We start from the raw sequence: 10,329 nt of genomic DNA on the forward strand, positions 1-10,329 counted from the left end.
CAATGTTCAGCATCTCCTGAATATCACCCAAACAACCAAGTTTGCTTTGTTTTTTTTTTTAAAAACTGTTTATTTGAAATCTGGGTTTTGCTGACAAGATCACCACCCTCCAAGGTGGGTGGTGAACTGTATATTGTCCTCCTGCTGAAAATAGTTCCATGGTTTATGGGGAGGGAGTTTCAGGGAACCATCCCAGTGACATGAAAATTTTAAAGCAATAAACAAAAGGGCTGGAGAAACTCAACAGGTTATGCAGCATCTGTAGGAAGTTAAGGGTAACCAACATTTCGGGCCTGCGGCCTTCAAGGTATGAACACAATGAAGGCAGGTACCTGAATAAAAAGGTGGGAGGAGAGGCAGGGGCAGAGGCAGAGGGAAGCTCATTCCACACAGCCACCACTCTCTGAATAAAGAAGTTCTCCCTCATGTTGCTTCTAAACTTTTGCCCCTTAACTCATGACCTCTTGTTTCAATTTCTCCAACTCTCAATGGAAAAAGCCTATCCGCATCAATTCTTATCTATCCCCTTCATAATCTTAAATACCTTTATCAAATCCCCTCTCAACCTTCTACGCTCTAAAAAATAAAGACCTAATTTGTTCAATCTTTCTTTGTAGTCTAGATTCTGAAACCCAGGTAACATTTTCGTAAATATTCTCTGCACTCTCTCTCCCTTGTTGATATCCTTCCTATAATTCGGTGACTAGAACTGCACACAGTATTCCAAATTCTGCCTCACCAATGCTTTGAACAGTCTCAACATCACTTCCCAACTCCTGTATTCTATGCATTGATTTATAAAGGCCAGCATACTAAAAGCCTTCTTCACCACTCTATCCACATGAGATTCTACCTTCAGGGAACAATGAACTGTTATTCCTAGATCTTTCTGCTCCACTCCATTCTTCAAAGCCCTGCCATTTACTACATATGCTCTGTTTTGATTATTCCTTCCAAAATGAAGCACCTCACACTTATCAGCATTAAATTCCATCTGCCATCTTTCAGCCCACTCTGCTAAGCAGTCCAAATCCCTCTGCAATCTTTGAAAACCTTCTTCATTATCTACAATTCCACCTATTTTAGTATCATTCCCATATTTACTTTTCCAATTTACCACCCCATCATCCAGATCATTAATGTATATGACAAACAGCAAAGGACCCAATACAGATCCCTGAGACACACCGCTTGTCACTGGCCTCCAACCTGACAAACAGTTATCCACTATGGCTCTCTGGCAGCTCCCTTCTAGCCACTGTTGAATCCATTTGACTATCTCAAAATTAATACCTAATGACTAAACCTTCCTAACTAACCTTTCGTGGCCTTATCGAAGGCCTAACTGAAGTCCATGTAGACAACATCCACTGCTCTTCCCTCATCAACATTCCTAGTCATCTCTTCAAAATATTCAACAAGATTGGTCAAACATGACCTTCCATACAAATCTGTGTTGAATGTTCCTGATCAAACCCAGTCTCTCCAGATACTTGTATATACTATCTCTAAGAACGCTTTCCATTAATTTACCTTCCACAGACATCAAACGTACAGTCCGATAATTGCCAGGCTTGCTCCTCGAACCCTTTTTAAACAACGGAACCACATGTGCAATACACCAATCCTCCGGCACTATACCCATCTCTAGTAACATTTGAAAAATCATTGTCCGAGCCTCTGCTATTTCCTCATTAACCTCTCCAGGTCCTGGGGAAAATCCTGTAGTGGCCCAGAGATTTATCCACCTTTGTATGCTTCAAAAGCTCCAGTACTTCCTCTTTCTTAATCACTACATTTTCCATAATTACACTCTTTGCTTCCTTTACCCTACACAAGTCAGTGAATACTGAAGTAAAGAACATGTTCAATATCTCCCCCATCTCTTGGCTCCACACAGTTGTCTGCTCTGATTCTCTAAGGGTCCAATTTTATCCCTCTCTCCTTTTGCTATTAACATATTTGTAGAAACCCTTTGGACTTATTTTCACCCTGCTTGCTATAGCCACCTCATATCTTTTAGCTTTTCTTATTTCTTTCTTAAGATTCTTTTTGCATTCAATGAATTATTTTTTCTTTGTTTCTTATTTATTATAGGTCTCCCTCTTTTTTCAAACCAAGTTTCCAATGTCCCTTGAAAACCATGGCTCTCTCAAACTTTGACCCTGCCTTTTAACCTAACGGGAACATAAAGATTTTGTACCATCAAAATCTCACCTTTAACAGACCTCCATTCCTCTACTACATCCTTCTCATAAAACAAATTGTCCCAATCCACTTCTTGTAAATCCTTTCACAATTCCTCAAATCTAGCTTTTTCCCCCCACTCAGAAACCTCAACCCTAGGTCCTGACCTATCGCTTTCTACAATTAAATTGAAGCTAATGGCATTATGATCACTGGACCTAAAGTGCTCCCCAACACATATCTCCGTTACCTGACCTATCTCATTCCTCATGAGTAGATCCAACATTGCCCCTTCTCTAGTTGTTACCTCTACGCATTGCTGTAAAAACAAAAAAACTAACTATGCATTTTGTAAAATGCATACATTTTACAAACTCCAACCCATCCACCCCTTTCACAGAATGGGGTTCCCAATCTATATTTGGAAAATTAAAATCTCCCACAATGACAACCCTGTACTTATTACAAATATCTGCTAGTTCCCGACAAATTTGTTCCTCTAGTTCTCGTTCCCCATTAGGTGGTCTGTATACACCCCTAAAGGTGTAACTACCCCTTTCCCATTCCTCAATTCCACCCAAATAGCCTCCCTGGACGAGCTCTCTAATCTATCCTGCCTAAGCGCCGCTGTAATATTTTCTCTGACAAGTAATGCAACACCGCCCCCTCTTGCCCTCTGATTCTATCACACCTCAAGTAATGAAATCCAGTAATAGTTAACTGCCAATCACATCCCTCCTGCAACCATATTTCACTAATTGCCACCACGTTATTATTTCCAAGTGTCAATCCATTCCCTCAGCTCATCCACCTTCCTTACAATGCTCCTAGCATTAAAATGTATGCATTTCAGAGATTTCCCACTTCTTACTGATTGCCCCTATCTTTACAAACAACTCTATTATGTTCTTTTTATATCATCTCCCTTCCATCTTCGTACAGAGCATCTCTCTTCTCTATCACCTGCCTTTCCACCCTCAAACACTGTCTATAAGCTTTCTCTGTTTGCAATCTAATCTTCTCCATGCTGTTCTCTTCCATTTGGTTCCCTTCCCTCAACTATTCTAGTTTAAAGTCTCCTGAGTAGCCTTAGCAAATATCCCCGACAGAATCCTGGTTCCCCCTGGGATTCAAGTGCAACCGATCCTTTCTGTATAGATCACATCTACCCCAAAAATGGTCCCAGTGATCCAGAAACCTGAATCCCTTCCCCTTGCTCCACCCCATTCTATTCCTGCCCTTACTGTCACATGGCACTTGCAGTAATCCCAACGTTGCACCCTTTGTGGTCCTTCTTTTCAATTCACTACCTAACTCCCTGTACTCACTTTTCAGGGCCTTTTCTCTCTTCCTACGTCAATGGAACCTACATGTACCATGACCTCTGGCTCATCTCCCTCCCGCTTAAGGATATCTTGGACACGAGCAGCATCATCCTGGACCCTGGCACCAGGGAGGCAAACCACTACCCTGTTCTCCTTACTGCATCCACAAAATCCTCTATCTGTACTCTTAACAATTGAGTCCCCTATGACCACTGCCCTCCTCTTCCTTTCCTACCCTTCTGAGCCTCAGGGTCTGACCCTGTGCCAGAGGCACAGCCACTGTTGCTTCCCCCAGCTCGGCTGTTCTCCCCCCCCCTCCCCCCACCCAAAGTGTCCTCAAAGAGGAGTACTTCTTATTGAGGATTACAGCCACCTTATTCTTCCCCTTTCCTCTCCTAACTGTGACCGACTTGTTCTCCCATGACCCTGATGTGACAACCTGGCTGTAACTCTTGTCTATGACACCCTCACTTTCCCTGACCAGAATGAGGTCATCGAGCTGCAGCTCCAGTTCCCTAATACAGTCACTGAGAAGCTGTAGCTCAGCATACCTGGCGCAGATATGGACATCCGGGAAGCTAGAAGACTCCAGGACCTCCTGCATCCAACACTGAGAACAGCAAACTGCTCTTGCACTCATTCTTTCTCTTTCCTCAAATGCAGTGGAAAGAAAAAAGAATCTTAAGAGAAAACAACTAACTAGTCTTACTTTAATGTGAGCAAGTTCGACCTCGACCTTTGCCCACCGAAGCCTTGTGAGCCAAAGCCTCCAAGTCCCACTCCTACCCTGAGCCACTCACACGCTGGGCCACTCCTCGCTGGCTGCTCCTTTACCTTACCTTCCTTTTATTGGCCCTCTACCAATCATTCTCTCCTCGCCCCTCCTCCACTGGATGCCCCAGAACTCTGACGCCTCCAACTCCTCACCCAAACCACTAGGCCAGAGCTCCAATAAGTGCTTTAATTTAAGTCCTTACCATGCCGTCACTCTCTCCTCACCCCTGTTCCGCTGGACTCCTCCAACTCCTTGTTTGGCAGAGCACAAAACCATAAACAGACATGTCTGCGTGGGAATGGATTCAGATTTCAGATTTTAATGTCAGAGTACCTGTATGACATCACACAACCTGCAGGCAAGGCAAAATTACCACTTAGTGGTGGTGCAAAACCAAACTGTACACCATGTACACATGTAAACAAAAGGGAATGTAAACAATTGCAATATAGAGAGGAAAGAACAGAGTAAAAGTCCTTAAATGAGTCCCTAATTGAGTTTATTGTTGAGTCTGATGGCACAGGGGTAGCAGTTGTTCCTTAACCTGGTGGTGTGAGTCTTGTGGTACCCATACCTTTTCCTGATGACAGCAGTGAGAACAGAGTGTGTTCTGGGTAGTGTAGATCCTTGATGATTGCTGCTGCTCTCTGAAGGCAGTGTTCCCTATTGATGTTCTCGATGGTGGGGAGAGTTTTGCCTGCGATGTCCTGGGCTGCATTCTTTCGCAGGCTTTCCACTCGGGGATATTGGTGTCCCCAACCCATGCGTAGATGAGAGAGTCCTGGAGGGAGCAGTTCCTACAAAAAGCTGAGGGGAAGACGTGTCTAAAGATGTTGTCATAACTTTACTATTCTCTCGGCCTCTAAATTCAAGAAGATCTTGCCAATGTTTGTTGTTGTGCAATAGGGCAGCTTGTCCCTCGATCTTTGTAGCAGGACTTGGGGTTTCTTCTGAAACTGAATGCTGAAACTCGAGCAGGGTTTGACTGCATTAAAAGGAGTTTTGTGCTTCATGTTTTTTTATCTAGTGCAGTGAATTTTTGTGATGCTCTGGTATCAACATTTAGTTTTTTAATATATATAGATTCTCTCTCTCTCTCTCTCTCTCTCTCTCGATATGGATCCTTATTCTTGTCAAGCTCTCGGTAGCTCTTGCGTGGTCTGTCCAATGGTTGATCTAAACTTCATTCATCACTTTCACTGTGATATTCAAAGTACAAAGCCTGTTTCAAACCTCAGCTCCCGTGGTCCAAAAAAACCAAGTTAAAATGATGTATTGCTTTTTTGCCTCGATCTCAATGAGTGTCAAACTACAAAACTCACTGATGTGTTTTCTGTAAATGGGAAATGTGTATTTCAGGGACAGCCACCATTGGCGTTGGGTAGTGCAGATTCCAAAGATTTGGACCGGGGTTTGAATCCTGCGCTATCTGTAAAGAGTTTGTTCGTTCTCCCCATATCTGAATGGGTTTTTCCTGGGGGGCTCTGGTTTCCTCCCACCATTCAAAACATACTGAGGTTAATTGGGTGTAAATTGGACAGCACTGACTTGTGGGCTGAAATGGCCTGTTACTGTGCTGTATGTCTAAATTTAAAATTTCTTGCCAGAAAAATGGTGTGGGACCAGAACAGTGCACAAGGCAAGTAAATGTTTACATATTGGATCACATTGCCTCAACCTGTACCTACCAGACACCCCACTCAGGCAAATACTGTCGATCCACCCCCCCCCCCCCCAGAAATACATAGCTTAACTGTTGCAACATTGCCAAAAAACTGTGGTTGAAAATACCACATCCCTACAGTTCATGACTTGCATAACCCAATAAGTTTAAGGCAAGAGTATTGCTGCTTCTGCCAAACTGGTGGAACCTTGTCAGGGGAAAAACTCAACACCATTTACCTTTGGTTTATTCACTTGAATCATTCGACCATGTTGAATAAACAGGTGCTGCACTGCTGTTTCTCAGCAGAGATTAGGTAAAATCTCAATTTTCTCCCACATCCATTTGACTTAGTGTTAACATTAATTTGACTCTGTGTTTGCATCAGTCATGAAGATGTATGAAGTCTGAACAGTAATCTGGGTGAAATGCTAATGTGTACATATGGGTATGGTTTCAGATCTCCAAACAATTCTGAGGAAAAATGAATGTGAACCCAAGGAGGACTGGAGAATTTCGCTCTACTGTGACAAGACCAAGTACCACTGAAGTGATAGTTCTGTTGACAATCCTGAATCTGTACAAGAGCTTTACATACACTACTAATTATATAATCGAATGTTTTTTGCTTTTCACCTGATCTGATGATAACTGTGTCATCTGAAGCAATGCTGTTTTTCCACAGTCGGCACGTTGGGATGGGAGCTGTCATCTGGTTACTGTATTTGTTCTCAGAACCAAGATAAGTCTCCTTATCATAGTGTTTAATGTGAAAGTTGATTTTGAAAATATCCTGAAAAACTGGTTCTCCTTATTGGTCTGATTAGTAAATGATGGAAAATGTTTGTCCCCACTTAATTGTCTCCCAGGCTTGGTTCTTGATGCTTGCCAAAGTATTCCAGTGGTGACAAATTTAAAAAAAATCTTGACCTTGAATGCAGTGTGAAATAGTCCCAAAGTGATGTACATTGGCATGAACTCCAAGCCTGAGGCAGGGTGATCGCCATCCTGAGGCGTGACATGTGAAATTTTTAACACTCCATGGAGAGTAATATATTGTTCAGAGTTGATGAGCCATTTAGTGTGCCTAAACCAAGGTTGTAGTTGTACCATATCTGTCACCAACGTACATGAGGATGACATACAATTGCCTTTGGCTAGTTGCTTCTGTTGGAATGCAAAACAGAAATGTCATTGTCTGAGTGGAGTTGTATGTTGGCGGAGACAAGACTCGCCAAAAGCTTGTTCTACCGTAAAATGAAGGCTGTTAAATTGGGTTACTTGTTAAGGTTTGTTTGGATTCCCATAACAATTTCCCAAGATGTGCCTTGGTATTGTAGACTATTAATGCTCAGCACTTCACTGTATTGTTCTGGTTTTGATGTAATCTCTGTCTTTGTGAATTTCCACCCCACCCCCCCCCCCCCCCCCCCCCTCCAATGGGATGTGCTGCCTGTTATGAAAGCAATGTTGAGAGTTGAATGTCCAGGCTGAATAAACCTTCCATCTGACTTTCCTCTCCCTTGTTAACCAACACCTGTGTGTGTAACACATCACTGTATGCTCCTGTCTTGCGTTAATGATATTTTCAGTATGCCATTAGGTTAATATGGCAATTACTACACATTTCATTAGCCAGGGCAGGAGTGACAACTCAAAGCTGTTCTCATTAATACTGCTGTGCTTTTATAACTGAATGTGAAATTGATATTTGTACAAATTGTATTACCCATGTACCTAAGCCATATTGGAATACTTCTACAAATAAAGTAATATTAACATATTTGTGTGATTACCTTCCTTAAGATGGAATCTGTGTTCAAGTGATGACTTTATGAAGAGACTTGCACTGCTGCCCGGATTTCACTGAATGCTTCCTATTGTAATATTCAATCTTTCAAGTTTTTTCCCCTATTAGTTCTGCAGGATTTCCTCTTGCAAGTTTTTCATGAAGATCGAGAGGAATCTGCTTCCACTCTCTCTTTTGAGGCATTCAGATTACAAGTTGCTGCATGAAAATGTTTTTCTCTTACCTCCTCATTATCCTAGATAGGTGGTGGGGGTGCGAAGGAAGGGTTACAGATGCACTATCCAAAACTTTTTCTTTTCAAAAGTTCTGATCTTTTTCTTGAATGGGGCATACTCTAGGTTCCCACTAGTAATGCTGCAATTTATGGATCACACATTTTCAAAGTTCATATTTATTGTCAGAGGACATGCATGACATCACATACAACCTGAGATACTTTTTCCTGCGGATATTTACTTATCGGTAGTACAAAGAAACATGCTCAAGAAAACACACAAAAGAGAAATGTGAAAAAAAAACCATGCAAACAACTGTGGAACATTAAACATTATTTATTATTGAGTAAGAGTTCTTGAATGAGTCTCTGAGTTTGTTGACAGTCTAGGGAGAGCAACTGTTCCTGAATCTGGTGCTAAGAGTCTTGAGGCATCTATACTTGTTTCTTGATGGCTGCAGTGAGAGCAGAGCATGTCCCAGGTGGTGTGGATCCTTGATGATTGCAGCTACTTTCTGCATTCAAGGTACTTGCAAGAAAGATGTGCTCCAACCACTCTGAGCTGGGCTTTTGAATATTCAACAGGCTCTGAGTTAACAAATGTTCTCCATTAAGGGTCGAATATAGAGCCTAGGATCAACCACCTCCAATTATTTTGAAATTCACTGGTATAATCTTTGCCAAATGTGGGTATATGATATCCTCTGCTTGGAATAGCACTGATTGTGCCTACACCACTTCCTTTCTACTGAATCCCTACTGTATTGTGTATTATCCAGTTGCCCTTTGAACATCACTGTTATATCTGCTCTATCTCTTGGCAAGCCTCCCTCAATTCCCCAATAGATGGAAAGACTGGTCTTGTATACATGTTCAGTTATGCAGCCCCTTGGATCAATTTTAAAATCTATGATCATCTTGAAGGAATGACATGATGTAAGAATGTACTTTTGTCTCTGATTTCCCCAAGTAGGGGAAAAGTTATTGCCCAGCATTTAACCCACCAGACAGACCCCCTTAGAATCTTAATAAGATTAGCTTTCATTCTTCTAAATTCCAATTAGTAGATGTGGTTCTCTGATTACTGAACCTGGGTCAATTAGGAATGATGGGGGTGGTGGTGGGGGGGGGGGGGGGGCGGGTGGAACATTTCCACTTATTCCATTAGAACCATTTATAATTTTCAACATCTAATAATTCTCCAATTTGCCCATTCATTTTCATCCTGCCAAAAACATGAAGCTAAGAAACAAACATTACTCCAGATTAGGCTCAATAAATATTTTTATAAATATTCAAGAAGGAAATCAGGAAGGCAAAAAGAAAACATGAGGTTGCCTTGGCAGATAATGGTAAGGTTAACCCGAAGAGTTTCTACAAGTATATTAAAAGGATAGTAAGGGACAAAATTGGTCCCCTGGAAGATCAGAGTGGTCAAGTCAGTCACCTGATTGAAATCCAATTGAACATACCTCACATAAGCTGAAGAAGGAAAAAAGGGGACAAGTCCCCGAAACAAGCAGGAGCTGAAGATGGCTGCAGTAAAGGCCTGGCAGAGCATTCATCAGAGAAGATACTCATGACCTGGTGATGTCCATGGATCACTAACCCCTTTCACACTTGCAAGTGATCCCAGGAATCAAATGCCAATTGGCCTTTAAAGTCCCTAGTGTGAAAGCAAAATCAGCTGAATGTTGGCATCAGATGACGTCATCTCATGCTGGTGATTGACGGGCTCCACCCCTAGTACAATCCTGGACATCTGCAAATGCCGGCATTGCAGCCAGGCAAGTGTGAAATGCGTAATTGCATTGTGGGAATTGAAGTGACTCAAGTTTTTGCGTGAGTTCAGGAAGAAAAGATTAAAATGAAGGTATAAACTTTGCCATGGGAAAGTTGCAGTGGGGGCAAGAGAGGGAGGAAATAGCTAATAAATAACAATAGCAGACAATTTTTAAACAGCATAGGAAAGTTGGTAGCGCTATAGTGCACAATTTATAAAGACCGTGGGAGGAAAATAGCAATGGTGGACCTGACTTCCCAGAATACAGTGTGACAGAGAAACACCTCCATGAATGCCCATTCGCTGCTGCATGGAATTCTGGGAGGGCAGGTCCGCCATCAGTTTTTCCCACGGTATTTATATATTATACACAATAGTGCTACCAACTTTCCCCATGCTATATAAATTGTGCACTATAGCGCTACCAATTTTTCCACCCTGTTTAAAAATTGTCCGCTTTTGCTATTTATTGCTCGCATTTTCCCACAGTCCCTTATAAAGGTTTATATAGGTCGGCATAACAGCAACAGGCTGAAAGGCTTTATTATGTTATAATTATGCATGATTAATTT

At 42.0% G+C, this 10,329-nt stretch overlaps 1 protein-coding gene across 2 annotated transcripts in view; it reads left to right on the forward strand.

The window, feature by feature from the left end:
• Positions 1-7,733, forward strand: part of akap12b (A kinase (PRKA) anchor protein 12b) — a 189,515-nt gene extending 181,782 nt beyond the window's left edge. For both annotated transcript variants that reach the window (XM_069932271.1, XM_069932272.1), the window contains one exon: positions 6,411-7,733. The gene's annotated coding sequence lies outside the window, so the exon portion shown is untranslated. The remainder of the gene's footprint in view (positions 1-6,410) is intronic.
• Positions 7,734-10,329: the final 2,596 nt, after the last annotated feature.

Source organism: Narcine bancroftii, chromosome 4, assembly GCF_036971445.1.
Source record: "Narcine bancroftii isolate sNarBan1 chromosome 4, sNarBan1.hap1, whole genome shotgun sequence".
Taxonomy (NCBI): Eukaryota; Metazoa; Chordata; class Chondrichthyes; order Torpediniformes; family Narcinidae; genus Narcine; species Narcine bancroftii.